The sequence below is a fragment of the Euleptes europaea genome, chromosome 7, assembly GCF_029931775.1.
Source record: "Euleptes europaea isolate rEulEur1 chromosome 7, rEulEur1.hap1, whole genome shotgun sequence".
Taxonomy (NCBI): domain Eukaryota; kingdom Metazoa; phylum Chordata; class Lepidosauria; order Squamata; family Sphaerodactylidae; genus Euleptes; species Euleptes europaea.
The window spans coordinates 2,612,885-2,637,871 of NC_079318.1; the positions used below are offsets into that span (position 1 = coordinate 2,612,885).

The window sequence follows — 24,987 nt, forward strand, 5'->3', positions numbered from 1 at the left end:
ATTAGGAATTGATCTTCGTCTTTTATTCCTTTTAAAAAAATTACATTCATCCACAACAAGCCAAGTAAAGTACTACTCAAATGGCGGACTTACTGAGAAAATCCCATCTAATAAAGGAGTGAAGCAAGGATGCATCCTTGCTCCCCTTCTTTTTAATTTATTTCTTTCAGACTTGGCTTGTGCTTTAGAAGCTATCAATGGTCATCCTCCAAAACTAGGAGGTAAAGCAGTACCTATCCTTTTATATGCCAATGACATCGCTATTTTATCCTTTTCTAAATTTGGACTCAAACGTTATCTAGGGGCCTTTGAGAAATATTGTCATCTAAACCTTCTTAAAATTAACTACTCTAAGACTAATGTCTTAATTTTCTCAAAGAATTTGTCGCCCTCTAGTTGGCACATTGTAAAGGCCAAAATTCAACAGGTAAAGAGCTACAAATATCTGGGTATTACCTTCAATTATAACCTTAAATGGACAGTACACAGAAATAGGACTGCCAAACTAGGGAGAATCTCTTCAAGTCAACTGAAGTCATTCTTCTTCTATAAGGGCAATCAATTTGTTCCTGCAGCAGTCAAGGTATTCAACTACAAAATTTTACCCCAGACTTTGTACGGTATTCCTATTTGGGTCAATGCTTTTAATCGTGATTTAGAATCTGTTCAAGCAAAAAAATTTAGACAAATTCTGGGTCTACCTAAATGTGTTTCTTATCATGCAATTTGCTCTGAACTAGGCCAAAATGTGTGTGAAACCAAGGTTTGGTTATTAAGTATTCGAAATTGGCTCAAACTATATTTTAGAACTGAGCGTGGTTCCCTTTTATCACTGTTGTTAAAAGAACTTCACAATACCTCCTGGGATTGTATAATTTTGACCAAAATAAGATCTATCGGAGTTTCTTTGGAAGATTTGGCTCCAACTACTGAAGCCCACATTTTTAAAATTATTAAACAACGTCTCTTAGATATGGAGCTTCAAAAGATGCACCCAATCCAACCTTATGTTTGCTCTTCAGCAATGTTGGGTCTTATGAATAAAATTGACAGTATCCCCCACTACTTTTACAATCTGGATATCCCTATCCTCCGTAGAGCATTCTCTCTTGCTAGGGTCAATGCCTTTCTATCAAGGATGCCAATACAGGAACAGATTTGTCCCTGTGGTTCCAACTCCCTGGATACAATTGAACACATACTGTTTGACTGTTCTCTATACAAAACATCCCGTGGGAAATGGTTAAAAACTTGGTTATATTCAAAACATCCCCTGTCTAATAAAGTAAAATGTCATTTTTTATTGAATGATTCAGTACCGGAGATTACTGAGGGTGTTGCCAATTTTCTAGTGGATGTGATGAAAGTGCAAAAACTTGCAAGCTCTGATATTTGATTATATTGTTCTTTGTTTTATTTCACTGATTTTATGTTTCATGATCCCTTTTTGTAACAATTGTAATAATTTTTATGCCATTAAAGGTTTATGATGATGATATAGCACCTACTGGTCAGAAGATAATGTGCATTCAAAGTACACATTATCTTTGCAACATTTACAATTAACTTCTAAGACATTTACCTTTATACTTCCTGCAAATCTAACATGTATACATGGGCCTAGGAAAATACAATAACCCTGCTATGCAATGCAGCTTTAAGCAGAATTAAACCCTCCTAAGCCATGGCTAGCCTGCACTCGTCAGATCTTGGAAGCTAAGCAGAATTGGCCCTGGTTAGTATTTGGATGGGAGACTATCAAGGAACCCCAGGGTTGTTATGCAGAGGAAGGCAATGGCAAATCGTCTCTGTTAGTCTCTTACCTTGAAAACCCGACAGGGTCACCGTATGTCAGCTGCGACTTGATGGCACTTCACACACACACAAGCCCACTGAATTCAATGGATTTAAAAGGGTGTAATTCTGTTTAGGATTGCACTAGCAAGCTGAACAGCACACACACAAACACACACACACAGAACAGCCAGTGTGATGTTCCTTGCTGTATATGCACAATTACAACACATTTTTCCAGTTATATAAATGTGATCCTGCAATGGGTCACAGTATCTTAATGAAAATAGCCATAAGAAATTATGTTTCAGAGAATTTCAACATTGCAGGCTTTTGACGCAAGCTGCTACTAAATACATTCTCAGCTACAAACAAGTTCCCCAATGTTTAATTTGATAAAATAAATTTGAAATACAGTAACAAAATTTGGTTTGACTTAGATATTTACTAACAAAAAAGATGGTGCTGGATTGCAAATATATTATTTTAAATTTTTAAAACACATACTGCCCAAATATTATATCTAGAATTAAGATGAATTAGAGAAGAAAAAAATTATATGCTTACCCCCATCACTGACTACCTGACTTTGCATAAGTTTGACCTGTAGAAGAGCTACTGTAGCCATCATGTTTTAAATTCCTAGTTAAAACTTCAAGGTCACCAGTGTGGGGACAAACCACAGTCTGTCTACCTCATTTTCCTGATCTTAACTGTAATACACTGTACTAACACTGTGTTTATATAATTTTAGAGGACATATGAGTACAGATAACTTTGAGCAGTGTTTGAAGTTACAAGATAGTTAGTCAAGTCTGTGCAACCAAGCGAGACAGTTAGCTATTGTCAAAGTTTAAAGACTATAAATGTTAATATAAAGCTGAATTCCCAGCTTTTTCTTGGAAGAGGCTCTTTGCATGTGATCCTGCTTTGTATAATTAATGGATAGTATTATCACATTATTTCAAGTAAGTCAATGTTAAGATGCTAATAGTTATGTTTTAATAAAGGATAAACGGAAGCAGATATTCTCTAATACTATTTACTTGTATGTAATACCCATAGGTAAAGGTAGTCCCCTGTGCAAGCACCGGATCATTCCTGACCCATGGGGTGACGTCACATCCTGATATTTGCTAGGCAGACTATGTTTACGGGGTGGTTTGCCAGTGCCTTCCCTAGTCGTCTACACTTTACCCCCAGCAAGCTGGGTACTCATTTTACCGACCTCGGAAGGATGGAAGGCTGAGTCAGCCTTGAGCCCGGCTACCTGAAACTGACTTCCGTCGGGATTGAACTCAGGTCGTGAGCAGAGCTTTTGACTGCAGTACTGCAGCTTACTACTCTGAGCCACGGGGCTCTTATAATACCCATAACAAACCATAGACGTCACAAATCTCAACTGGCTTATGTTCTGGGCAACTTTTGTCAAGCCTGATTCAGGTATAGGCCTACTCTTAAGAATCCTTGGACATTTAGTTAGTTTTCGTTTATCAGATAATCTACTAGCAAGAGCTACATCTGAGCAATGTTTATGGTAATACCCATAACAAACCATAAACATTGCTCAGATGTAGCTCTTGCTAGTAGATTATCTGATATACGAAAACTAACTACATGTCCAAGGATTCTTAAGAAGCCTATACCTGAATCAGGTTTGACAAAAGCCATCCACAACATAAGCCAGTTGAGATTTGTGACGTCTATTTCTCAAGTCTACACTGCACCACCTTCCTTAATTTAAGGATCAAGTTAGCAGTTCAGTGGAGCTTTTCCTTCCAGAGCTACAGATGACAGTGCAGATCTCCTCTGTGGCATGTTAACATCTTTTAGTGAACTTTGATGTAAGCATCTTTAGAAGCAGAATCTCACCACAGTTAACCACATTCTGACTGCACACAGGTTTGTCAACTGCAATATGCTCTAACTGGGGCTGTCTTCGAAGATTGTTTTGAAGCTCCAACTGGTTCAAATTGCAGCAGCTGGGTTCTCTGTTTGCTTTTGAGCTCAACTCAAAGTGCTGGTGTGGAACTGCAAAGCCCACAGTGTATGAAAAACCACCTTCTCCCAAATATCTCTGCCCACCAACTGGAGTCATCAACAGAAGGCCTGCCGCATGCACATTTCCATGCTCTGAAGCCAAGTGCACCAGACGTGGGGCCTTTTTGGTAGTGGCACCTGTGCTTTGGAATTCCCTCCCCATAGATGCTTGGCTAGTGCAAAGCTAACATTTTTTTAAGCATCACATTAAAATGTTGTTATTCTCCCAAGCATTTCATATCCCTTACAGTCTAAGGTCCCCTACTCTTACAATTTTTGTGATGAGGTTTTGAGGTTCACTTTGATGATAAATATTATAAACTACCACCTTATCCTGTTAATCTGAGATGTTTTATTACTGATGATTTTAGTTTTAATTCTGATGTATTTTAATTGCTAGGGTATGATGTGACTGGTCTTTCAGGAATTTTAATGACTTCTAACAACCATTTATTTTGTGATAAACCGCATTGGTTTAGAGATATATTAAATAAAAATAGATTCCAGTAATTATTTTTATTCTCAATGAATGGGGACTTCGGTTTGCAGCTACTGCCAAAATTCCAGGGGAAGATTGGCCATTAAACTCACCAGGAATTATTTCCCAGAGGGCCACTGCCCTTGAGGGCCAGTGGCAGAGGAACCCCACCTCCACCACAGGCAGCTTGAGAGTTGGCTGCATGTGCCAAAAGCCCAGCCTAAGAATCTGAACTGGAGCTGGCCGGTCAGAGAGAGCAATCAAGCCTCAAAAGTCCTAAGAGGCAGCTCCAGCCCAGACTCTGAGGCAGCACTTTTGGCCCTGGAGAGCTACAACAGGGTTTTTGAGGTTTGATAGCTAGGTAAGCTAGCAGGATTCAGTCGGCCCCTGCATGCGCCAAAAGCCCTGCCTAAGAAGCTGGGCTGGAGCTACCTGATCAGACACCAATCACGCCTTAAAGGCCCTGCCTAAGAGGCAGCTCCAGCCCAGACACCTAGGCAGACCTTTCGGCACTTGAGAGAGATTATCCAGGATCCACCTGTCTTCCATACACACCCACAGCCCTGCTTAAGAGACTGTGTGGAAGGGAGAGGGAGAGGGAGAGGAGAGAGAGAGAGACTGGGCGCACGCAAGGGAGAAGGACAGAGAGCAAGAAGGGCCCAGAGAAGGGGGGGATCTTAACTTCTATGTGGGATCTTAACTTCTATGTGGGTGGGTATCCATCACAGCCTGTTCCTGCCCCTAATATCTTGTGAATCCTGAGATCCCCATGGTTGCTAAAAGGGATCAGGAAGTTTGCACGTAGCTCAGTCCTTTGCACATTTAATTAGAAATTAAGTGGAATTTATTTTCAAGTGGGCAACAGATGGCAGATGTAAAACAACACTAAAATATGCCTTGTTATGTGTTGATGGGACTTGTTTACTCAGAATTAAATCCCATTGATTTCTCTGGGGCTAACTCTAACAAATACGATAAATAACACTGCACCCTTAAATCTCTCTTATCCAGAGAATTCAAACTTTGCACCTACTTTGGTTTGTAGCTTATGGTAGGGCTTGATCTTAGATCCTGAATTTATACTAAAACTCCAAGAATGTAACCCATGGTCTTCTTTTAAGAGAACCAGGCCCTGAGCTGGATAGCCCCAGGCTAGCCTGATCTCATCAGATCTCAGAAGGTCAGCAGGGTCAGCCCTGGTTAGATTTGGATGAGCCACCTCCAAAGAACACTAGAGTCGTGACATGGAGGCAGCCAATGGCAAACAAACTCCGAAAATCTCTTGCCTTTAAAACCCTACGGGGTCACCATAACTCAGCTGTGACTTGACGCCACAAAAAATATATAAAAAAAATAGAGGACCAGACAAAATATATAGATAGAGCTTTGAAACATCTAAGAAGCCCCAAAACAACAGTGGGACTTACTTCTAAGTAGACATGCATAGGATTGCACTACAGGAACCCCATGTTGGGCTAAGAAATACAAAGACTGGGTACCATTACAATGCTTTTTTGTTTTGTTTTGTTTTGTTTTTTTACCACCAGGGCCATTTTAGCTTCCCAGTCCATCCATGACTGATATTCAGCCAGGGTGAGGATACAGAGATAAATATAACTCGAACACATGAAGCTGCCTTCTACTGAATCAGACCCTTGGTCCATCCAAGTCAGTATTGTCTACTCAGACTGGCTGCGGCTCTCCAGGGTCTCAGGCAGAGGTCTTTCACATCACCTACTTGCCTAGTCCCTTTAACTTGAGATGCCGTGGATTGAACCTGGGACCTGCTGCATGCCAAGCAGAGGCTTTGCCACTGAGCCACGGCCCCTCTCCATGGCTCTCCAGGGTCTCAGGCAGAGGTCTTTCACATCATCTACCTGCCTAGACCCTTTAACTGGAGATGCCGGGGATTGAACCTGGGACCTGCTGCATGTCAAGCAGATGCTCTACCGCTGAGCCACGGCCCCTCCCCACATTTTAAAAAATGTTTTTAGCCACTTTCCCCTCTCCTCCAAGGACAGCAAGAAAGAGTAAGGTCCTGAGTCCATGATTAAGCATTACCAGCTGCTTTAAAGGTACTTCGAATTTTTCAGGCTGACCATGAAGCCTTAGCAATTAAGGTTTATAAAATTAGCCAAGATTTTACCTGAAGGAATTATGCTTGGCTACAACTGTGTTTGAAGTTTGAGATTGGGGCAGAGTCTGTATTTAGCTTATTATTTTTAGTCACATGAATTTTTAGATATAAGCCAAGAGTCAAATGCATACCACACCTATTGGGACGGAATGACCAAGGAAAAAATAAAATAAAAACCTGCATTTGATTTGCCTCGCGCAGGATCAAAGGTAAACCTTCTCCAAGCAGGACAGGTCAGGCAAGCTCTGCCGCCCTTTTTAGCTGATGTCTTAAAATGTGATGTACAATGACAGATGTTCGTGCCCAGGCTAGATTTAAAGATATGATGTCAAATTATGATGGTTAATTTAACCAAACAACTCTAGACAAGACAAGGAAAGCAAGGTATCCAGATGTAGGGAATTCATCATATGTCCTACGGCACTGGAACACTTAACAGAACAACATAAGAATATATTCTCATTTCTTAAGTTCTGAGTCAGAAACAGTATTATATAAAATTAAAGCTTCAAGGAAGAAGGCAATAATCATCTGACTGGAGGGAGGTGTCCGGTGAGGTACCACAGGGCTCGATTCTGGGCCCTTTACTTTTCAATATTTTTTATACATTTGCAGATGACACCAAACTGGGAGGAGTAGCAAACACCCCAGAAAATAAAGACAGAATTCAACAAGATCAGAACACACTGGAAAAGTGGGCAGAGGTGAAAAAAATGCAATTCAACAAAGATAAGCATTGAGTTCTACATCTGGGTAACAAAATGAGATGCACGCATACTGGATGGGGGATACACTTCTAGGTAACACTGTGTGTGAACAAGATCTAGGGGTATGGATGGACTGTAAGCTGAATATGAGCAATCAGCGGCAAAAAAAGCTAATGCGGTCTTGGGGTGTATCAACAGCGGCATAACATCCAAATCACAATATGTCATAGTACTGCTGTACACCACATTGGTCAGGCTGCACATGGAGTACTGGGTGCAGTTCTGGAAGCCTCACTTCAAAAAGGATGTGGACAGAATAGAGCAGGTAAAGAGATGAGGATCAGGGGCTGGAGACCAAGCCCTACAAGGAAAAGGACTTGGATATGTTCAGTTTGGAGAAGAGGAGGTTGAGGGGGGCATGATTGCTCTCTTCAAGTCTTTGAAAAATATTTGAAAGGCAGTCTTTAGAGGAGGGCAGGGAGCTGTTCCCATGGCCAGCAGAGGACAGGACTCACAATAATGGGTATAAAATATGGGCGGAAAGGTACTGGCTAGACATTAGGGGAAAACATTTTTTCACAGTAGGAGTAGTTCAGAAGTGGAATCTGCTGCTTAGGGAGGTGGCGAGCTCCCACACTTTGTCAGTCTTCAAGCAGCGGCTGGATGAACACTTGTCAGGGATGCTCTGGGCTGTGCCTGCATTGAGCAGGGGGTTGGACTAGATGGTCTGTATGGCCTCTTGCAACTCTATGAAAAAGACTTGTTTGGATGAAGTAGTTGTAAGACAACTACATTTCTACAACAAAAGAAACAGTATCAATTTGTGTGTGAAATTCAGCCCCAATCCCTTAATTATTGGTCCTTGTTAAGAATATAAGAGCCCAGCTGGATCAGACCAGAGGTTCGTCAAGTCCATCATCCAATTTCACACAGTGGTGAACCTGTTGCCCTGAAGGGCCAATAAGCATGGCATACAGGCCAAGGTCTCATATTCAGAGATCTACTGGCTCTGTATATGGAGGTTCCCTTTACTCACCATGGCTAGTGGCAATTGATTGAATTCTCTTGCATGAATTTGTCTGACCTCCTTTTAAAGCCATCTATGCCCACAACCATCACTACCTCCACTGTCAGCGAATTCCACAATGTAATTATTCATCAACTAAAGAAGTATTTCCTTTTTTCTGTCCTGAATCTATTGCCCAGGAATTTCATTGGGTGTCGCCAAGAACTAGATTAAGGGGCAAGAAGATTTTTTTTTATCTCTATCCACTTTCTCCACACCTTGCATAGTTTTATAAATCTCTGTGAAGATGCCCTTAGTCTTTTCCCCCTAAACCAGGGGTCTGCAAACTGCGGCTCCTGAGCCTCATGAGGCTCTTTGGCCCGTTAAGTGCGGCTCTCCGAACTTGGTTCGGAGCCCCTGCTCTCGCGCCCACTCGCACCGGCGCGCCTGAGAGAGCGAGCAAGCACGAGAGAGCAGGCGAGCGGGCGCGCTGTCTCTCCCCCCCCCCCGCCGTGGAGAATGGCCAGGTCCCCCTTTCCCTTGCCCTCAATGGTTGGGAGGCTAAAGACTTCCCTCCCCTCTAGCCGTGCGATTGCTGGGTGGGCGGCTTGGTGGTTCCTGCCCCCCCCGCCCGCCTATCAGCTGTTGGGCGGGGCGGGCTTCCTTTGGTAGACCTGGCCTCCAGCTGAGTCCCATTGGGAGACCACGTCTACCCACTGGCTTTCTTGGCGGTAGACCTGGACTCCGAGGAGGGGAAAAGTCCCCTTTCAGAGGCCAGGTCTACCAATTGGCTTCTATGGGCCTCCGGAGGCCAGGTCTACTGCCAAGAAAGCCAATGGGTAGACCTAGCCTCCCAATGGGACTCAGCCGGAGGCCAGGTCTACCAATAGGCTTTTATGGCGGTAGACCAGGCCTCCAGACGAGGACTCCGAACAGGGAGGGGGAAATGGCAGGGACTTACAATTTAATTTTTATCAATAAATAAGATCACTATTAAGTATGATATCAAGTTTTATTCAGTGTACCTATAGTTTAATTAAGACATAAAACTTTAATTAAAGTTTATTAAGTTAATAAACAGTGTACCTACCTATATAGTTTAAGTTTAAGAAATTTGGCTCTCAAAAGAAATCTCAATGGTTGTACTGTTGATATTTTGCTCTTTTGACTAATGAGTTTGCCGACCCCTGCCCTAAACTGAAAAGTAATTTATGATTATTATTTATGCATTATATATTTATATTAGGTATTTATTTAGAAAAGTTGCTCCAACCCCTTAATCATCGTGGTTGCCCTCTTCTGTACTTTTTCCGCTCTGTGATGTCCTTTTTGAGGTACGGTGACCAGACCTATACACCATATTCTAAACAAGACCATACCACAGATCTATAAAGGGATATTATATATTCACAATTTTATTTTCTGTCTCTTTCCTAGCAATCCCCAGTGTGGGAGTTTGCCTTTTTCACTGCTGCTGCACACTGACTCAACATTTTCAATGAACCACCCCAAGATCTCTTTCTCTCTCAGTCTCCACCATTTACACAAGGTGATTAGCAGACTGACAGTATCCCTCTTGAGTCCTTGTGTATATGCCATCCACAATCATTCAATTTGCCCAGCAGTCCTAGAATCTTATCCCTCGCCACCTCCATCTGAATCATTACTTCAAACACACTTCCCAAAAACAGCAGCTCCAGCATGAATACACACCCTACATTTTCCACAGCGTAAGATGCAAAAAAAAAAAAAAAAATCAATTTAGTTTCTCTGACATCTATCCATTTTCTTTAAGGAATTATTTTATTCCTTTGTCCCTGGTTTTGTACTTGAAGAAATCCTTATCATCTGTCCTAATGTTTTTAGCAATTTGCTCCTCAAATTCTCTTTTGGCTCACCTTGCATTTGTTTTCCCAAAACCTGTGCTCTCTTCTGTTCACCTCCTTTGGGTAAATCTGTTTAAACATAGCCTTTTTTTTTTTTTTGCCTTTTATGGCGTCTTTGACTTGGGTTGTTAACCACACAGAACAGGCTTTCCAAATTACAATCCTATAATAGCAACAGAAATCTTAACTGGCAAAATCCCCCTTCTATACCATTCTTAAAAGGACAGCAACCCCACCAGGCTGCAGACTAAGAATAGTAGATATAAGGACCCCTCTATTCACCAGACAGTGGTACAGCCCCTGGAATAGTCAGCATCATAATCAAATTTGTACCATCTACAAATAATGGTTTCAGTTATGAAGACACCTGATGAGAAATAGCACTAAAAACTATACATTTTCAGATTACAAAAAACGTGATGTGTTGCTGATGTGTGAAATCTGTTTGTATGCCCAGAGAAATTCTTGCTTGGTTCACCATAGAAAAATGTCCCTGTCCCTCTAACGTTTCCTTGTCTGTATGCTCTGACCACAATGCAGAGCTGTTCCTGTTTCTAGGCTCCTTGCAGTTACCTATATTCTCTGTTGTACCTACATTCTCCAACTCTTGCCTCTCTCACCCATTGCTTCCTCCTTTAAGTCTACTACTACCGCACTCTATTTTCTTTAGTACCACATGTCAAATTTCCAGGCTGCAATTTCAAATATTGAAGCCTGGAAATTTGACATGTTCACGTGTCAGTCATACACAGAGCTTTAAAACAACAACTTGATTTTCAATGTTCCCAAATCAAAAGTATAAATTTCTCTACTCTCAGATTCCCAGGATCTTCCCAGCACTGTTTATTTTTCTGTGGGACTTTTGTTTACTTTAAATGTTGTGCCAATACAATTGAAATCCAGAGGACAAAATTCTGAACCAGACACCATTAACATGGTGGAAAACTGCCACAGCTACATTTACAACTATGTTTACCTTGAGATTTTTCCCCTTGTAGGAGCCTTACATAGTAAAGCATCTGCCTTTAGAATAACTGAATTTCATGCCAGAATGCCCCCAAAGACTCCAAAGTTAATTTGTTTTAAAGTAAGAAGACAATGGATGCTTACTGTGTGATTAACAGAGATGATTTAGTCCAGGTAGCAAACAAGATTTAACATTACATAATTAACTCATGTTTACATGATTTTTTAAGAAAAAGCCAGAAAGCTATGCTGCTTTTTAAGTATCTTTTGTATTATTGTAATGTTTGTTGATGGACAATGATTAACATGATTAGAAGACAGAAGATACCCGACACGCCTGCAATTTCAGGGGCAACAGAGGGCCCAGCCTAACTATTCGCTATGAGAATTACTCTGACAAAGCCTGCCTGACAGGTTTCTTTGTGTGTGCACTAATGAGTCTGATGCTAATACCTGGAGAAAGCGGGTGGAGCACTGGTCCTGTTATATGAAGATCTGCTGCTCTAGCCTGTTTTTACTATCTTGCCTTTCATCAGGTTCCCATGTATCTATTTGGTCCTCATTTGTATATTCCCCCACCCAGTCCTCTATTGCTTGTGCTGACTGCAATAACACACACACACACAAAGAAACATAGCTGAGAAAATGTAGGGGATAAGAGATCAGCAGGAATTATTTTACTGATTGTATTTACCATTCACCCTTTGTAATCTCTTAAATCCAAATCTTGTAATTTCCTTTAGGTTTAAAATTTAAAGAACGTGGGTCATCTGCTGAAGCTGGAGGGTGAGAGATTCAAAATTGATAAAAGGAAGTATTTCTTCATACAACGCATAATTAAATTGTGGAACTCCCTGCCCCAGGATGTGGTGATGGCTGCCAACTTAGAAGGCTTTAAGAGGGGAGTGGGCATGTTCATGGAGGAGAGGGGTATTCATGGCTACTAGTAAAAATGGATACTAGTCATGATGCATACCTATTCTCTCCAGGATCAGAGGAGAATGCCTAATATATTAGGTCCTGTGGAACACAGGCAGGATAATGTTGCTGCAGTCGTCTAGAGCAAAGCTTCTTAAACTGTGGGTTGCAACCCCATATGGGGTCGCGTAACTGAATGTGGGGGTCATGGGATTTTTTTTAAAAATAAATTTCTTTATGATTTATTATCATTAAATGTTTGATTTGTATACCTATTTTGTATACCTGTATACCCAGGGTCGCGTAAAAAATTCTCAGGCGAAAAGGGGTCGCGAGTGGAAAAAGTTTAAGCCCAGGTCTAGAGGCACCTGGTTGGCCACTGTGTGAACAGACTGCTGGACTTGATGGGCCTTGGTCTTTTCTTATGTTCTTATATGGAAAGACGAATGTGGATATGAACCTCCATTCCCTGCAACACCCCTTTATGCTGCCTAGGAGTGCCGGTGCATTCATTTTGGTGGGTGGGGTGGAAAAAGAGGGTTTTATCTCAGTAAGTCCCATGATCCTCTCTGCACAATGGCAGTGCACCCACACACAGCGTGGAGTACTTCCTACGGAACGATTACTAACATAGTACTTTAAATTATGCTACATTTTCTGAGTTTAAAACGTTATAATTTTGAAAACCTGGAAACAGTACTCAGCAAAAAAAAAAAAAGAGAGAGAGATAACCTATTCCAACAAAAATGCAGTTGGAATACAAAAATATGTTTCATTACACCAACTGAGAAAAGCAGAAACCTGGAATCAGATGACCAAAGGAAAAATGGTGTATTATACATTATGATGAAAATACAGGGAAGGGAACCTGTGAAAAACAAGTCTTTGGGGCTTACATATTTAGTTCATTTATACCTCACCTTTCTAATCTATGAGGACCCAAAGCAACTTACATTGTTCTCCTCATTTTATCCTCAAACCAACCCTGTGAAGTAGATTAGGCTGAGAGTATACGACTGGCCCAAGGTCACCTAGAAAACTTCCACAGCAATGGGGATTTGAACCTGAGTCTTCCATATCCTAGTATGCCACTCCAACCACTACACCACACTAACCCAAAAAGGCCTCATCACCAAAAAGCATTACAATTGCAAATTATTTTACCAGCCAACAGATTTTGCTCAACTCCAGTCCATATAAGTGTGCACTGGCTTCTCTTCGTCTAACCTGAACACTTTTCTCCACCATGTAACCAAAACAATAGCTGCAAATGATTCCAAGTCCTGCTGAGCTTCCTTTGAAAGACTCCATCTGTTACGCAAGCCTTTGCTAATCCAAATAGAAAACATGGGGCAGGTGCCAAATTGTTATAAGCACTAGAAAGGTGTATGTTTTCATTCAAGCCAGCTAATCAATAAGTAAATCAATACAAAATCAATTAGACCTGGTATGATGAGGAAATGACAGAAGATTTCTCTGCTAAAAGACAACAGCTACACTTTCTCTTAAATAACTGTTGTTGAAAATGATAAAAAGCATTAAATTGTTACATTTGTAATACGGGATAAATTAAATAAATATGCAAACCAGAAAAAAAATGTAACTCTTTGAAAGTAAATCAGCATTTAGCTGGCACTGGGCAATGCTTTGTCCACCACCACTGATTCAGACAGCTCAGTTTTCAGATATATTGGTCACAGTAGATTTTGCACAAGTCCTAAGGCTTGAAACTGCAGTACAAGTAAATAAAAGCAAGATTCTGAAGTAATATGAAAAGAAAAAATCTCTGCTATTCTCCTCTCCCCCCTTTTAAAGGAATGGGAGAATAAGATGCGGCCAGGTCACAAAGACAAGGACCCTCCACTTTTGTTGGTCTTGAGAAAGCAGAACACTTCTATCTGTGCAATGGTTACCAACTTCCAACTGACAAAACTAAAAACTGTTTACTGAAAAGACAACCAATGGTCCAACACTATAGTATCTGTGTAGCTATCTTCTTCAGACAGCCAGACCAACTGCAAGTATTTTTTTTATTTAAAACATTTATTCACCTTTTCTCATGGATGAAGGTGTTTCAAATATTGCCTAATGTCACCATGTATTTTCAAAACTAATTTTGACAAATCACAAATTCAGAAATATATCCCCTTCCCAAACGATGGCAAAAATTCACAAACTCAACCAGCCCCTTTTAAAGGGAATCTTCTCCAATATTCCAAGTAGCAAGTGCCTAGCAACCAAGGTAAATATTTGTTCCCTCACTACACCCATTGATTAATGCATCCAATAATTAATGTAATTAGCAGTTAGGTATGATTTGTCAATAGTTGCCAAGAGCATAGCTCGATCACATATTGCCAATAAGTGGTGGTAGAAAGTGCCATCAAGTCACACCCAACTTATGGTGACCCCGTAGGATTTTCAAGAGACATTCAGAGGTGGTTTGTCATTTCCTGCCTCTGACTAGCAACCCTGGTATTCCTTTTTTGGTGGTCTCCCATCCAAATACTATCCAGGGCCAACCCTGCTTAGTTTCCAAGATCTTAACCTGATCAGGCTAGACTGAGCCATCCAGATCAGGACAGGCTGCCAATAACTACTTACCAATTAAACAAGGGGACTGGGGACTTTTAATAGTACTAGTTATATTACTAGGAGTTTCAAACACACATTTTGGGATCTTTCTTCCATTTCTGTATTTTTATATAAGGAATGAGTGGGTGGGGATAGTATAAATATTTTCAGTTTACCACTCAAACTGCAGCAAGTTACCCCTAGAGAAAAATACACTTTCCTTGGCCACAATGCAGCAAAAGTTAGATATGCATGAGCCCATTCATTGCAAAAGGCTATTACAATTATATATCCAAATTAGTCAAAGTGTCCAAAGGGTACAGTGGACAGCGTGCTGGACATAGGCCAGGTTGAGAGCCATTTTCAAATACCCACTCAATCATGAAGCTCACTGGGTGACTTTGAACCACTATCTACTTCAGACCCTACTTCACAGAATTGCTGGATAGGCGTGATACAAAATAAAGAGGGGGGGGGGAAGCTTTCCTTTGTTAATTCTGTCATGTTTTATTTTGTTTTTCACAAAAGATCACTTCTTTCTATACTTCATATTTTCCATGGTGGGTGCAGAAAAGTAGGTCAATTCAGTTCAGTGGAATGCCATATGCCACCTTACAGTGCAGGCGGTGTCCAGTGTTATCTGCCATGGCTCCTCCAGAATACAACTGGGGCAACCGTTAATTAAACGAAATGTAGGGAAACTATTCGAGTACTGAAAAATTAAGAACTGTTGGCTAGAAGGGAAGGAGCTATTTCAGTAAACAAACACACCTGCCCATTCACTGTATGACTACTTCTTCAAGTAAAATTAGCCTTTTGGAGATAACTAGAACATCAGAAGGCAAGAGAATAGTTTTTAAAAATCTGTCTTCAGGCTCCATAATACAAATATATATATCTCAGGGAAAAGCAAAATTCTGACTGAAATGTAAAGATATGTATGCACACAAATGAAGGCTTACTTCAGTGCTGTATGGATTTATCACAGTTCTCTATAGTTGGAAAGAGTCTGCAGGATTTGTTTTTAATTTGCATTCAAACAAAGACCATATTCTTAGTTCTAATAGTATTTTCAATGGTAAAAGCAGAATTTTGACAGATAATAAGTCCTGGACTGTTTGTTACACTTGACAGATCGCTCCTAGGCATTCTTCTGTATAATTAGGGGTATGCAGCAGATTGGTGAGTCTGATTAACTTAGTTTCTAAGGATATTTTATAATAAAGCATTTAATGTAATTTGAACTATGCACAACATTCCCCAGGTGATTTTATAGTGCATTAGAGAGACATACAGTTTATAGTCAGAGTAGAAAACTTGGCATCTTCAGAGAAGTGAGGATATTCACATCAGGGAATTGGGGTTTTTTTTTTAAAGGGAGGGGCAAAGCTTAGCCCTACAGGACATATCAGGCTTCATACCAATATTCTTGCAAAGTCTTCAATGGCCCATTATTATTTGGCCCGCTTCTAGCAAATGCCCAACAACCACGTCAACAGGTGCTGATACTTCCAAAAGAAAATAGGTAAGACAAAGTTGAAAGGGGGAAACATAGATATAGAAGAAAATAATTGAATAGCTGGGTAAATTTTATCATGGATCACAATCTACAGAATCGCACTTCAGCAACAGGCAAGTATTTTCACAAACAAATCAACAAAAGAACAGAGGTACTCTATAGGATGGACATGAAACAGCAAACTCCTTCTCCATTCCTGTTCTTATTTTTGCAATGCATTTAGTTCACAGGATACCCACCATCACAGTAATTGTTTTCATTACAGCAGGAAGAGTAAAGGGCCAAATGTGATCTTCCCTGCGGAAACAGCTGATCCAAAACAAAACAAAAAACAGTTACAGATTGCACTGCACAGCATTTCCTTCCTAACAAGGACTATGGAGGAGACATGAGCTCTAGTTGTCTAATTGTGTGAATCACTAGAGAAAATGGGAAAGGAAGCATTCATTCCAACAAAGAAGCTCCTCCACACAGAACACTGAACAGTCATCATCTCTGGTGGGGGAAAAAGTAAGAAAACTATTAGCCTTCCCTTTGTTTTCCATTCAAAACAAGACCCCATCAAAGAATAGAGTGGAGCGATAACTATACTGTTGACACAAGAACAGCAAGCAAGCACATGGCCAGCATCTGGCGGAATAATGAAAGCAGCTAGAATTCTCTCTTAGAAGTGTCACAAAAACACAGGGTGGTGCTAAAAGCTTTTAAAATTATGTTTTTCTTTATAAGAAATCTAGGAGCCAACCATTCTTGTAAACATAAAAGTAGACAACGAACCTTCCAACAACCAACTTGTATAAAACGTGTCAATCTGAAAATGAAAGAAATTACCCCCTATTCAATTTATACGTTCTATAAGCAGATGCCACGCTACCTTAGTCACAACCACAGATTCATATAAAATGACAACTAACTTTCATCACAAGCAACGACATTTTTCCTTGATATCGTACACAAGCAATAACAATTTCATGATAAAATTATAATTTCTACTAATAAATATATTTATTCTTGCAGTCCTTCCTAAGATCTTCTGTCCTTTTTCTGTATAAATGCAATGGGAATCTTGCAGTCACTCCATGCATCGATAAACATATAACAAAACAGTAGTTATCCTTATGCCTATATAATTTTTAATGGTGCCCACAAAAGTATTTTCCCAAGTATGAACAAAGGCCAATCTGTCAGTAGATATGTTTGTTGATCTGTGTGGACATGACAGTACAGATACATGAGGGCCACACAAACACCACATTAATCGGAAACCGACAGATCAGCAAACCTATCTATATGCCTCCAGCTACCACCCCAACTATACCAAACAGTCCATTGTCTATAACCTGCATCTGCTCTAACCCCTCAGACAGAGATACTCACTTGAAGGACCTACAGCAAGCATTTTTGCAACTACAATATCCTGCTGATATTGTAGGAAAGATGACTGGAAAAGCCAGAATGATACCACAGCTTGCTACAAGACAAGCCCAAGGAAAATGACAACAGAACACCTCTGGTGGTCATGTACAGCTCACAACTCAAGCCAGTCCAACATATTATTAACGACCTACAACCAATACTGGATGGTGACACTTCTCTTGCTAAGGCACGGGTGGGGGGGACACTTTCTGCCTTACAGACCACCTGATAACCTAAAACAACTTCTCACCTGCAATGATAAACTACTTAACAGGAGCATGGACTTTGGTACCAAGGCCTGCAACAAACCAAGGTGCCAACTTTGCTCTCATATAGATCCTAGCAACACCATCACTGGGCCCAGCAACGTCAGCCATACTATATCAGGTTCATACTACTGCTCATCTTCTAATGTGATTTATGCCACCACATGCCAGAAAGTGCCCTTCTACCCTCTACAATGGACAAACAGGCCAGTCCCCTCTGCATATCACCCCTAATCCAATCACACCTGCTACTGTCATTTACCTTCTATGGACATTTACATGCTATTCCCATTGGGTGTCTGCATTCACTCTTCTCTAATTAAGGACAAGTTGGATTCACATTCTAGCTGTATCTGAGGAAGTGAGACGTGGACTCACAAAAGCTCATTCTCTACCAGTTATTTTTAAAGGAAGGCCCCAGTGTTACCAGAACAGAATGATACAATGGTGCTCTCAGCACTGGACTTTGGAGTGGGAGTCCAAAGACCTGGGGGGGCAATGACATAAGCTGGCAATAGCTTTGCATTTGAAGTATACATTACCAACTAAGGGAGAGGCATAACACCATGGAGTCGAGTCTAAAATTCACTAACTGCACCAATTAATTTAGAGGATCCAACCCACTATCTCTCCAGTGCTGCTTCCACACAGAGACAAATATCTGGTTACTGTAACTCTCATTGTTGCTATGAATGCAATAGCATTCACAGGGCAACTGACCATCTACACAGCAGTTTTCCCTATACTTTCATTGTATCATGTATCATTGTATCAGCCATAATTTCCTGCATTTCTACCAGAGGGTTAAAAAAAATCAGGAATTGCTAGATAGTCATAATGTTATAAGGATCTGTTACAACAATGCATTAGCTCCCAACCTTCTTTTTTGTTTAAAGAGTAAGTCTCTGGCCCTTGTCATTACAGAGTTAAAGAGGCAATGCTCAGCCTGCATATTTCCTCTTGAAAATCCACAATTAAACAATTGTAGGGATAATTCACTGGCCTACCTTACACTTATTTTGTACGGATGATATAAGAATTATGAGATCGTGTAAAATCCTTTGAACAGCCAAAATGCAATATGTACATGCTAAGAATTGCTACTATTTATATAATACGTTGTGTGAATCTTCTCTTGAAATACAAACCAAACATCATACAGCAGCAACCATCTTCTTAAACTTGCACGTAGGCAATTTCATCTAAATACAGTTGCTCCTCTCTCATGATTTGTAGCCAGCAAAAGGCATTGATACAAACTTGAAATACTGCAATAACTGCAAGCATTGCTCAAGATACAGATGAGTACAAGACTTTCACATAGTTGAGACTCAAGCTTCAGAGAGCCAATGTGGAGGAAACAGAAATAGTTCCTGATTAACAGTGCAATCCTATGAAGAGTTACTCCAGTTTAAGGTCTGACCTGGATATCCCCAGGCTAGCCTGATCTTGTCAAATCTCAGAAGCTAAGTGGGGTCGGCTCTGGTTAGTACTTGGATGGGAGACCACCAAGGAATACCAGGGTTGTGGCAGGGAGGCAAACCACCTCTGAACGACTCTTGCCTTGAAAACCCTGTGGAGTAGCCATCAGTCAGTTGTGACTTGACTGCAAAAAACAAAACAAAAACCATTGAAATGAATGGGCTTAGACTGGAGTAACTCTCCTTAGGATTGCACTGCTAATCAGTTTGGTTGGAGGATACACAACACCAAAACCAGAAATGTGAGGCAGCAAATTTTCTAGTATTGATTTCTCTGTGGAAAATGTGGCCTTTCACATCACCTACTTCCTGATCCTTTTAACTGGAGGTGCTGGGGAATGAAACAGGGACCTTCTGCATGCAAAGCAGATGTTCTTCCATGTAGCCATAAAGGTAAAGGTAGTCCCCTGAGTAAGCACCAGGTCATTCCTAACCCATGGAGTGACGTCACATCCCGACGTTTACTAGGCGGACTATGTTTACAGGGTGGTCTGCTATTGCCTTCCCCAGTCGTCTTCTCTTTACCCCCAGCAAGCTGGGTACTCATTTTACCAACCACGGAAGGATGGAAGGCAGAGTCAACCTTGAGCCGGCTACCTGAAAACAACTTCCGTCGGGACTGAACTCAAGTCATGAGCAGAGCTTTTGACTGCAGTACTGCAATTTACCACTCTGCGCCATGGGGCTCATCCCCCTCTCCTAATTCCTGCATAAAGCTTCATATGTATTTGAATATGATATTAAAAGTAAGTTTGATTTACTATTCTCCTAATCAGATGTTTCAGTTTAAATACTAACTACCCGTGGGGCATAAAATTAACATGAAGCCATCCTTAAAAGTTATTAAATATGTTGAAGTAAATATAGCTCAATCATGATCTACTTGATGTACTGGAAAATGTACTAGAAATGTGTTTATTTGTATTTTTCCAGGAAAGCAGTATCAATGCTGTAAACTGATCTGGACAGAAACAAACTGACATTAGCTGTAAGAAAGTGCTAGATGATTCTTCAGCACATTACTGATAATTTTAAAATATAGCAATGGGTTGTGTTCATTTTTGTTTAATTAATATTCTTGATTGGGAACAATTAATTATGTACAACTTAGTTGAAATACAGTTATATTAAAAGAAATGGACATACAAAACCCAGTGTAAAGCAAGAAAGCCACAAATCCTCCTTAGGCTAATTACCAAATTAAAGCTGAAAAAAGATATCCATCAGAATGCTGACAAACAAGCTTCTCTGCTTTCCCGAACTATCTTTCACCCATTGGTAGCCTTGTTTTTCACTCTACGGGACAAATGGCAAACTGAAAAGGGGGGAGGGGTAGAAAGGACACATGCATACATATACACAGATTGAAAGTTTCAATACACCGAGCCAGCAGGAAATTCCAAACCCTACTCTGCACACAGGAGCTAACAACGACGTTTATGGAATGAGGTTGGCGCTTACAGAGGGAAAACCCTGTCATGCTCCATCTGTGAACTTTGGATGACAGAGTATTCGATAATACAAAGGAAGCATGGCATGGCTTGGGTTGGCTTGCACATATCCTGAATAGTCAAAGCTGGGCTCAGGATATGTTAAATATACATGCAAAGTATTATTATTGGTGCCTGCATAATTTTTCTATACAAGGCTTCTCTCTAAACACAAAGCACTTTTAGCAATGAACAACTACTGCTTTGGAATTCATTAACTCCCCAAAATATACATATACAGCACAAGGCGCTCTATTACGAAAGCTTGTGAGCAGCAGGTGAAATATAACACAAAAGGTTGAGTGGGGTTAAAGGGCATGGTTCAATCCTTTCTGAATATTGTAAATGCAGTACAAAGACTTTTTTTATTTAAGCAATCAACATTCTTAAGGCTGACATCTTACTTGAGTTACCCATCTTTTCAAAGTATTCTCACTGGAGAGTTCACAGTTACTGCCAGAGCCCAGCTGTGCAGATTGTTCACAACTGGGAGTTCTAATCAGTGCCACTCACACATGGAAAACTGAAATATTGACTTTAGACTCATTTATGAAAACACCAATAGGCATGATTTAGTAAATATCAGACACAATACAAAGGGGGAAAAACGCACCGTTTAATTCCCAGTTGTTCCAGTGGAGCTTAAACAGCCATACTGGGATCTAGGAGACCCAGGTACACATTTCCACTTTGCCACTGAAACTTGCTGCCTGCCCTGGGGCCATTCTCACACTCTCAGCCTAAACTACTTCAGGAGGGTAGCTGTGTTGGTCTGCAGTAGAACAACTAGATCTGGATCCAGCAGCATCTTAGAGATCAACAAGATTTTCGCGGTATATGCTTTCAAGAATCAAATCTCCTCAAGGGTCCCTAAAGTACCACTGGACTAAAATGTATTCTATTTCAGTGAGTTGTTGTGAGGATAAAATGGAGGAGGGAAGAATGCTGTAAGACACTTTGGGGAGAAAAGTAGGGTATAAATGAAGTAAATGAATAAATAGCTTTCTCTGGGATATAGTCAATCATGTTCTAAGAGGTTTCAGCTGCCGTAAACTTCCAGGTTTTTCCAAAGAAATGCAAAAGTAGTGCTCAGGACAGGAATAGTCTATGATCCCTGAGCAGCTGCTGGCGAAACGTCAGGAAAGAAAATACCAAGACCATGGTCACACAGCCCAGATAACCTACAAGAACCAATGACCTCTGACCGTGAAAGCCTTCGACAATAGTTAAAACACCCTTTAACCACATGTTCATGATCAACTGAAAAACCTCTGAACAATTTGATTAAAAAAATAAGAGTTTTAAGGACCAAGGATCCAGCGATCCAGCTCCATCATTACTGACTCCCAGGGGCGGTCTTAGCCAATGGGAAACAGGTTCTGCTTCCCTGACTGCCCACAGCCCCGCCCACTTAAAGCAGCGGAGGGGGGCAGGAAAAGCAGGCTCCTGCCGCCACTTTCACCTGCCTCCACCTGGCTTCCAGGATCAGTGCCCACCCACCTCGCACAGGGCGAGGGCCCCTTTGTTTGGCCATGGAGGTGATTCGAGTGTGCCATCCTGGACTCCCACCCCCCCCCCCTGCCCCGAATCACTAGGAGCACCCTTGGAGGCTCCCCGGAAAGAGAATCACAAATTGTATTTGAACTTGAGATGGTCTGTTTCATTCAACCCTTGTCTCTCTAGAGCAGTGGTTCCCAACCTTTTTTTGACCAGGGACCACTAGGACTTTTTTGTTCGGTGCAGGGACCCCAAGGTTCAAAATAAAAATTCCGGGAATTTGAAAATAAACTTTAATCATAACTGTTAGTTAAACATTAAACTTAGAATTATATTTGAATATATATATATTATAATAGAGAACTTTTAATTGAAAATATTAATTTATTATGGGTTTATAACTTTGTTTCGCGGACCTTAATTTAGTTCTTGCGGACCCCTGGGGGTCCATGGACCCCTGGTTGGGAACCAGTGCTCTAGAGTCACTGAGGCGACGGTGGCCCAATATCTCTTTTTAGTAGAAATGTTTCATCAGTAAGACCATCTCTGTGATGCTTTTCATATCACGTTTGTTTCCAAAAAGAAGGAACTTACACATTGGGTGTGTGGGTGGGTGGGGGGGGAGAGCATATAATCCACAAGTCCATCCGCATTGGCAAAAACTAAACATTTCACCAGGTACCCACAAAGCAATAAACACACGCTTGGGGGTAACGCGTGAAGCTACTATAGTCTCACCCATCCTGCTCTCATTGGTGAACACCCCTGCCCCTCTTTTTTCCCTTCTTTTATTGGGGGGGGGGGTAACGTTTCGTTGCTGGGTCTCTATCTGGGAGAGGCAGCTCAGCAACGTGAGCAAACCCGTGGCGCCCGCGCCCCCTGCAAGCGCTCCCCTTGCAACCCAGCTGGAGGTCAAGCTAGCGGGGCGACTGACCTCCCTGACCCTCCCCGCCTGGCCAGGATGAGATGGGGGGAGGGGGTGCTGAGGCCCCCTTCCCCGACAAGCTTTGTGTGGCCATAGAATCACAGGGCTGGAGGGGTCCACCGGGGTCATCTAGTCCAACCCCCTGCCCCATGCAGGGAATTCACAACGACCTCCCCCCCAACACCCCCAGTGCCCAGAAGATGCCCAAGAGCCCCCCCCCTTCCCGAGGAGCCCCTCTCGCGGTGGGCAGGGGGGAAAGCGGGGCGCGGGGGGGGCTCACTCACGGACGGGGAGGGCGCGGTGGTCGAGGCGGGCGGCGAGGGGCGCGAGGCGTCCGAGGCGGCGCTGCAGGCGGGCGGCTTCCTCCTCCACCCCGCCGAAGACGCCGCCGGCGCCGCGGGACACGTCGGAGAGCTGCCGCAGCAGCGAGGCCAGCGCGCGCGAGCCCACCTCCGACAGCGAGCCCGGGCAGGGGGCGGCGGGGGCGGCGGGGGCGGCGGGTGGGGGGCTCTCCACCCCCTCCACCCCCTCCTCCCGACGGCGCGGCCCCACCGTCCTCAGGGGGAAAGGCATCGCGGGGGCCCCCTCGGGCCGGCTCAGCCGCCGCCCGGGCTCCAAGCAGCCAGCGCGCACAGGAGGGCAGCCGTCGAGGGGAGGAGAGGAGGCGCCACAGGTACAGAGGGGGCGGGGCCCTCGGCGGCTGTCCCGGGCCAGCAGGGGGAGGGGGGAGGAGCAGCGGTGGGGGGGGGAGTGGGAGACCCCCGTGGCAGCCGCCGCCCTGCTCCGAGGCTGGCGGGAACAGGGAAAGAGTCGCTCCCCAAGCCGAGCGGAGGAGGAGCAGGAGGAGGGGGCCGGGAGGCGCCTGCCCCACACCTGGGACGCCCCTCGCCCCGCTCTCAGCGGCGCTCCGGACCTGGGGAGGGAATGGGGCAGGGCCGTCTCAACGCATATGGGCCGAATGGGCACTTGCCCAGGGCCCCCACCAGCCTAGGGGCCCTATGCCAAGCTGTGTGTGTGTTCAGTGACTTGCCCTCAAGGAATACTACTACGCAGTAGTCTAGCCCGGGGGTCGGCAAACTCCTTAGTCAGCGGAGCCAAATAGCGACAGTACAACGATGGAGGTTTCTTTTGAGAGCCCAAACGCCTTTGGACAGCCATTCACGCACGGGAGGTTTTGCCTCGGATTTGCCGCTCTCTGGAGGCGCATTTTCCCCATCTGCATTCTCAGAACTCTACAGGGGGGCTTATTGTTGAGTTTTGAGAATGTGGATGGGGGGAAATGTGCATCTGAGTGGCAAATCATGTAGAGAGTACAAATCCCAAAAAGAGAGTACAAATGAATCAAACATGGCTTCGCCCCCCAGGCCCCAACATCCTCCTCCTCCTCACCGCCACAGCCTGGGCTCCTTCCTTCCCGCCCCAGCCAGCATGCCATCCGCCCGTCCGCCCTCAGCCTCGGTCTCCTCCGCCTCGAGCGCCGCATGCAAAACCCAGCCGTGCTGTGAGGGGAGGGAAAGGGGGGGAGGAGGAGGAAGGCGCTTTCCAGAGCCGCACTCAAGGGGCCTAAGAGCTGCATGCGGCCCACAAGTCGCAGTTTGCCGACCACTGGTCTAGACCGTACTAAACTATAAAATAATATTTGCTGCAATGTTATTGTGTTACAAATGGACATTGTGACTTGTCTCTGATTTAGTATCCCTGGGTTAGTACTGCAGTTTTGTTAAAGTGCCAATAAAGTAAATATATGTTTAATATTATCGACCATTTACTTTTTCGGTTCTTGTAGGTTATCCGGGCTGTGTGACCGTGGTCTTGGTATTTTCTTTGCCAGCAGCTGCTGGCAAAACGTCGGGAAAGAAAATGCCAAGACCACGGTCACACAACCCG

The 24,987-nt window shown here is 42.8% G+C and overlaps 1 protein-coding gene across 1 annotated transcript in view; it reads left to right on the forward strand.

Annotated features, from left to right (window-relative positions):
• The window catches only part of CCDC28A (coiled-coil domain containing 28A), a 98,531-nt gene that overhangs the window by 35,637 nt on the left and 37,907 nt on the right, over positions 1-24,987 (forward strand). The gene's annotated exons all lie outside the window — the stretch shown is intronic.